Here is a 7351-nt window from a genome sequence, read left to right as displayed (position 1 = left end):
CCAAATGGTTTAATGATATCTTTGGTAGAAATTTAAACGAGCCATAATTATTAGTGTACTATGAGTATAATCTTGTTGTGGGTGATACTAATGATGTTGAGGAAGTATTATATGTAAGTGAATATGGTGTTGTGTCGTAGTTATTGTTATGAATGACCTTGAAAAGGAGTTTTGAGGATGGAATAATGCTTAATTTGAAAGAAGCCTCTTGATTATGGTATTATGGATGTTGCTATTGATGTTTGGGAGTTGTTTATTATGTGGAGAAAGTTGATGAAACAAAGGAAATGCTGCCCAAATTCCGTTAGCTCCTAGTTGCTTTAGTTTAAACTTAATCATGCTTTCAATGACCTAACCTTAGTGCGAACCCTCTTGAATGTAGAGTTGCGAGCTTGGAAGGAGAACGTTTAGTCGTTAAGGGAGACGTGAAGGTACGTTAAGGCTAGTCCCCTTCTTTCAAAGGCATGATTCCTATGTTGTAATTCTATCCATATTTTCCATAACCTTCTTACTTCCCAAAATTAGAAGTTCATGATGCTTAAAGCTTCTTATGATGTTAAAGATGAGATATTTTCTATGATGATCATGATGATGATGATATTATTATTTCTAGAAGTCTCAAAGCTTATGATTGTGATGCCATTATGAGATTATTGAATTATTTCATGAATTCTTTGATTTCATTCGTTGTTGTTGATCTCACCTTATGAATTGTTCCTTCGGGGTGAGATATAGCGATGATGGTTATTCCATAATATAAATCGGAGGTCAGCCGGCCTTACGTCACTCACGGCGAGTTGTAGCTTTTAATAGGGCTACTCGTCATGCTTATTTTTATGTATGATTACTTAGACCCTGGTTAGCGGGCGGAACCTTATATGGTGGGCGTAGTGGACGGCATATGGATAACACCGTGCCTAGTTGGCCAGGCAGTCACCACTAGTGGGCGGCATGAGATGGTTACCCCGGACGTGGGAGGCCCGGACGCGGGCTAATGATGATAAGCAATTTATAAATATATATGTTTGATGATGTTTTAAAAGTAAAAGTTAAATGCATGATATGTCATGAGAGGCAATGATTCTGAGTTATCTCTTTTTCTCATATTTCTTTACTTCCTTACGATGTTATTATTCATGCCTTACATACTCAATACATAATTCGTACTGACGTCCTTTCTTTTGTGGACGTTACGTTTATGCCGGCAAGTAGAGAGGGAGACAGTCCAGATTCCTAGGAGCTTATTCAGCAGGCTTACAGGAGCACTCCACTACTCTGGAGTTGCAGCTTATTGGTATATTCTTTATTGTACATAATGGGGCATGGCGGGGTCCTGTCCCGTCCTTATAATTTTCAATATTCCTGTGGGTAGTAGATGTCTTATGATTTCTTCAGTGTATGGCCTATATACCATTTTGCAACCTCGTGGGCTTATACATATGTGTATATATATATATATATATATATATATGTGTGTGTGTGTGTGTGTGTGTGTGTTATGAGGAGCAATTGAAGACCGTTCCATAATAAGTTTTGCTTTGAGAATTGTATTTATTCAGGATGAGGCAGATGTTAAAAGGAAATGTGGTTCTCGGTAGGCTAGCTCTGGGTACCCGTCATGGCCCTTTAGTTAGGTCGTGACAATTGGGCTGCAGCCGGCTTTGCGGATGGGCTGGGCCTAAATAGTTCTGATGCATCCAAATAGTTAAAGGAAAGCTTAAGGGAGTTCCATGCCAAAACATGGAGTTAAATAAACCTCATGTAGGTATCCAGGATTCGAATAGAGGAAGCCTAGTGGACAGTGGAGCGATGGAGGGGGTAGTCGTTTCGCTAAAAGGCAAGATTCGAGATTTGGCGTTGTCACGCCCCCAAACCATGGACTGGGCGTAATACAACAGTCGGTACCTGACTGCATCTGACTGAGCGAATCAATTGGCTCGCTGGATCAACACGTGATATCAAAACATACTGAATGCGGAAATAAACTTAACACATGCTGATCTACTAAATGTCTGACTAAATAAACAAAAATGCGGAAATACTGAATAAGTCTGAGAGTATAAATACGTATCCAACACGGCTAACACAAAATCTTGCTAAAGTCTGACTATTTACAACTATAATCTATGAAGCCTCTCTATGATCTTGAAAAGTGAAATTTACGTACAAGACCCTACATGCACATTTTGTAAACGCTTTAAAGACGCTGTAAATAAATATCAAAATTTGAAGGAGCGGGGCTTGCAATCAGCGATCTTGGAATCCCGACGAGTAGATACGTTATCCTATAAATCATTACCTGCATTGCGAGATACAGGACCGGGATAAAAGGGACATTAGTACATTCGAATTGCACTGGTATGTAAAATGGCGAAAGAGAAGAGCGTAAGTGGGGTGCTTGGGGAAAAAGGCATTCAAATCAATAAACATGTAATAAGTCTTTAAAATTGAAACTAATAAGCTGGCGAATGAACAAAGAAGTAAAGATCTTAATACTCCCTATTTTGAATGAGAAACCACCTGTTTATCTGAGTAAATAAGCTATGTCCTCAGGCCCAATATATAAGTGCACAAGCTACAGCCTCGGGCCCAAGTATATATATACATACCTACGCCCTCAGGCCCAAAGGTGCATCAAGCATAAACTACGGCCTCGGGCCTAAATACAGGTGTTCAATATTCGACAATTTATATTAAGGAACTGAGAATCATATTGTAATACATAACTACAGAATATTGGAACATTACTTACACGAAGCTGTATTATTCGTAGGCGATTATGAGAAGCTGAAGCTTCGGCTATTTATGACATCTTTGATAATCCCTGAAATTTGAGACTTCATGGCCATCACACAAGTCTATATATAGTACGCACTAATCTTACAACATTCAGAATGAAAGTCATGAACAAATTATGAAACTAGAGAATAGAAGTTCTGCAACTATTCAAGGAGTTAAGCTTAACTATATTTCTGATGCAATTCGTAACGTTGTAAAAGAAACGTAGTAGGGTGAATCATTAACATTCCCAAAGTAGAGAGTTAGCCTCACATACCTTAACTTCCTGCTTTTGAGCGTAATACAATGTTGTTCAACCCTTTCAACTTTAATCTATAGCAATACAAGTCAAAGGAATTCCATATTAGCAATCATATCCATACTTTGATCATCTAAGCATTTTATCAAACGCTTAGCGGGCATAAAGCTCCACAACCTTCATTAATGGTGTTTTCTTCACCCATTTCCCATTCTATTAGTTCTAGGTGATTTTACAATCTCAATTAGATGTAATTAACACCATCCTTCATCACCCATATGGTTATAACAAATCCTAAGTCAACAATCCAAAACCTTACCATCATTCATATAATTCTCTTTATCAAACCCATCAACTCATATCTCATGAACTTATAGTCTATAATAAGGTTATAATCAATTAAAGTAGGAAAGTCTTACCTTTTGACGTTCAAGTCTCTTGAATTCGGATTCTAGGATTCTTTTGTTCAAGATGAAGATTCAATCGATAATCTACGGGATAGATGAGGATTCTAGCATCAATCTTTGTTAGAATGATGTAATAATCAATGGGGTTTGAGTGGGAACTCACCTTGTATGATTTGGGGAAGCCCTTGGGTGTTTTCTCTCCAAAAAGACGGTTTAGAATGAAGTGGAAAAAGTTTTATGAAGTTAGGCTTTTAAATTTGGGAAAAATCGCTTCAAGCATAAAATGACCTGTGCGACGCGTGGGGCGCCACGGCCCGACTGGCGCATAGTGCATTTTTTGACATTGTCAAAATTTTGAGTTTTCCTGAAAATTTAGCCTGGAGCATTTCCGGGCGCTAGGCCATTCTGGGAGTATTAAGTTAAATGGGCTTAACCCCCAGCACAGAGCTTCATTTAGGCTCCATAATAAATCGTTGGAAAGATACTTCAAAGGGCTACAACTTTCTTATTTTAAGTTTTCTCAAATTCCTAATGGATTTTCATAAAATCAGTCTGGAAAAAATAGATGTATTGAAAACTTAGCCGATTCTATCGAATCTTAAGCACCTCAATATCTGTCTTAATTCCAAAATAACTATTTCCACCCATAGTCATCCCGATAGTACTTCACATGTCTAAAATGGCACATTAACATCTCCACACCTAATTCATATTTACGGGCTGTTATAGGCATAAATACTGCACATATAGGGCAATTTGAGCCATACAAAGCTCGCAGATTCCCCTGCCAAAGCATGAACTAGGGTGGTGATAGAAGCAATCGGAGCCTCACCAGGAGGGCCGACATGTTCTGAAGGAACAATGTTAAGAGGAACTGGGCCCTAAAGCTGGTAGATCACAATTTCAACATCGGCGCGATGGAACTCGTCACGGTAATGAGAACAACGAAGGAAGCAAGGTTCCCCGATGAAATTCGAACCAAACCGGACAAGAGAAACACAGGGTTTCGGTGCTACTTTCATAGCACACACGGACATGCCACTAAAGATTATGTGAACTTGAGGATTGAGGTAGCCCAGCTACTGCTAGCGGGGCACTTCAAAGAATACATCGGCGACTGGATGAAGCTCACCCTGAACCGAGTTCTCGGACACCAAAAAAGATGCCGCAACCTACTCACACCATCAACATGATTTTCAGAAGCGAGATGGTGAACAAAATTATGTATACGTCACTCAGGAAGGCCAAAATTTCTGTCACAATGACTACCCTTGACCGGGGAACCTCCACGAGTAGTAAGATTCTCCTTTTCGACGGTGGTCGGGGACTTTCCCCTTCACACAATGATGCCCTGGTAATATATATTCAAATGGCCAATTCTCTAATTAAGCATGTGCTCATTGATCCAGGGATTTCATTGAATATAATTCAGTTGCGAGTCCTGAAAGAAATGGAAGTAGAGGAATAGATCATCTCGGCGACTAAAGTACTAGAAGGATTCAACATGTCAAGTGAACTGACTCGGGGAGAAATCGAGCTGCCGGTTCACACTGATGGAACAGAATAGGGCATTATTTTCGATGTCGTGTTCGGTGACATATCTTATAATGTGATACTGGAAAGGCCATTCCCTCTACTTTCCATCAAAAAATTAAATTCCCTATTCCTTGGGGAGTCAGGGAGATCAGAGGGGATCAAGGTGCTACCCAGTAAATGAAAGCCGTGGCAATAATGATAGCTCAGGGGGACGAATAAAACAAATAGCAATCACAGATACCAGGACCAGAAGCCAGGGCCAGAGGAACGACGGGCCAATACGCAAGGGTGGCGACAACGGAAGAAAGCTACCAGAATCAGACCGTCCCAAAAGAGTTCATTATCCCGTAGATAAAGACCCCGCGGACTCAACCGTAGAAGAATTGAAACGTGTGGAGCTTTTCGAAGAACATCCCAAAAGAAGGTACACCTAGGCTCAGGGCTCTTGCCCGAGCTCAGGAATGGATTTTTAAATACTTTGAAAGCTAACTCAAATTGCTTTTCTTGGTCTCACCTGGACATAATAGGAATTCCTCTAGAGATAGCCATACACTGGCAAAGCTCCAATCCTAACCACCCCCTGTAAGACAGTGAAAGCGACCGATCTCCACCATCCGGGACCAATTCATTAAGGAAGTAGTGACGCAATTGCTAAATATATGATCGGTCTGGAGAGTGAAGAAACCAAATTGGCTGACAAACATGATGGTGGTCCCCAAGAAACTCAATAAACTCACGATGTGTGTAGACTTCAAGGATCTTAACAAAGCTTGCCTGAAGGACTATTTCCGCTTTTGTACATTGATCAAACGATTGACGCCGCGGTAGGGCACGTGTTACGCAGCTTCTTAGATGCGTACTCCGACTATAATCATATTAGTCTGCACCCAGAGGATCAAGAGAAGACGTCGTTCATGACAAATCAAGGTAATTTGTATTATAATGTAATGCCTTTTGCTCTAAAAATGCAGAGGTGATGTATTAAAGGTTGGTAAACAAAATGTTCGAAGGACAAATTAGGAAGTCCATGAAAGTCCATATAGATGATATGCTGGTCAAATCTTGGAGAGCAGAAGACCATTTGTCCACCTTATAGGAAACACTTGACATCTTTCACCGACGCAGCATGAAGCTTAACTCGAAAAATTACGCCTTCAGGGTCAAGTCAGGAAATTCTTGGGTTTCCTGGTTTCCAGCCGACGCGTTGAGATGAACCCCTACAAAGTCAAAGCCATTCAAGAGATGCCCAGCGCATTAGGCAATGTCAAGACCGTGCAACGATTAATGGGAAGGGTCGTTGCCTTGGGAAGGTTCGTGTCCCGGTCCTCTGACCAGTGCCATAAATTTCTATTTAATAAAAAAGATAACGGATTCGGGTAGACGCACGAGTGCCACCAAAGCCTGAAAGACCTTAAATCCTATCTGTCCGAACCTTATGTAATGGCAAAACCCAAAGAAGGAAAGTGTCTGTTCACATACCTAACAGTTTCGATAGTTTAGTCGACGTGCACAACGGTGTGGAAGCGCGGAGAGATTTTCTCCTCGTCTACTATGCCAGTAAAATGATGACAGGTGCAAAATCTAAATATCTAGCTCTACAAAAACTGGCCCTGCCTTGGTTATGACCGCCAGAAAGCTTTACTCATATTTCCAGTGCTATCCGATAACAACGGTTACGACTGCATCTTTGCAAGCAGCGTTACAAGGCGAGAGCCTCACATGTTGGCTATCCAAATGGGCCGTCGAGATAAGTAAGTACGATCTGGCATATCAACATCGCACGTCAACGCATGCGAAGGGACTGCCAGGATTTTTGGACTACTTCTCTCCTACCGTGCGGCCTTGAAAGACACAAGTATGAACCTCCGACCCATCTCTTCAGCTATTTTCCATTAACACTTAAATTGTGGGAGTGGTACTGGGACTGGGACTAGCTAAAAGGATGACCGGCTCCAATATAAGCGGACAAGAATAAAAAAAATAAGTGTTGCACTCTTTTCCTTGGCCGAGTTTTTCTCCCCTAAAAGAAGGGTTTTTACCGGCAAGGTTTTTAACGAGGCAACAACCGTAAAGCATATTACATTTTGTGACGCCTGGTCAACCCGGCCAAGACCCCACGTCAATAACCGTAAGCTCTTTTCCGTGGCAATTGGGAGTTATTGATTTTTCTTATCTCTAGATCATTATGTAAATGAACTCGGGCTCTGAGCCCCACCTTTTGTGAATAAAAGAGGGCCATGCCGCAACTGTTATGCTCTAAATTCATTGGTACAAGCGTGTCCTCCCAGAATCGCAAACATTCACCTCGAACACACGACGTGGCCTATGGGCCTCCGAGAGTGAATGAACAATAAACCTTATGCCAAATAAT

This window comes from Lycium ferocissimum, chromosome 2 (assembly GCF_029784015.1).
Source record: "Lycium ferocissimum isolate CSIRO_LF1 chromosome 2, AGI_CSIRO_Lferr_CH_V1, whole genome shotgun sequence".
NCBI classification, from domain to species: domain Eukaryota; kingdom Viridiplantae; phylum Streptophyta; class Magnoliopsida; order Solanales; family Solanaceae; genus Lycium; species Lycium ferocissimum.
This window is presented reverse-complemented; position numbering follows the sequence as displayed.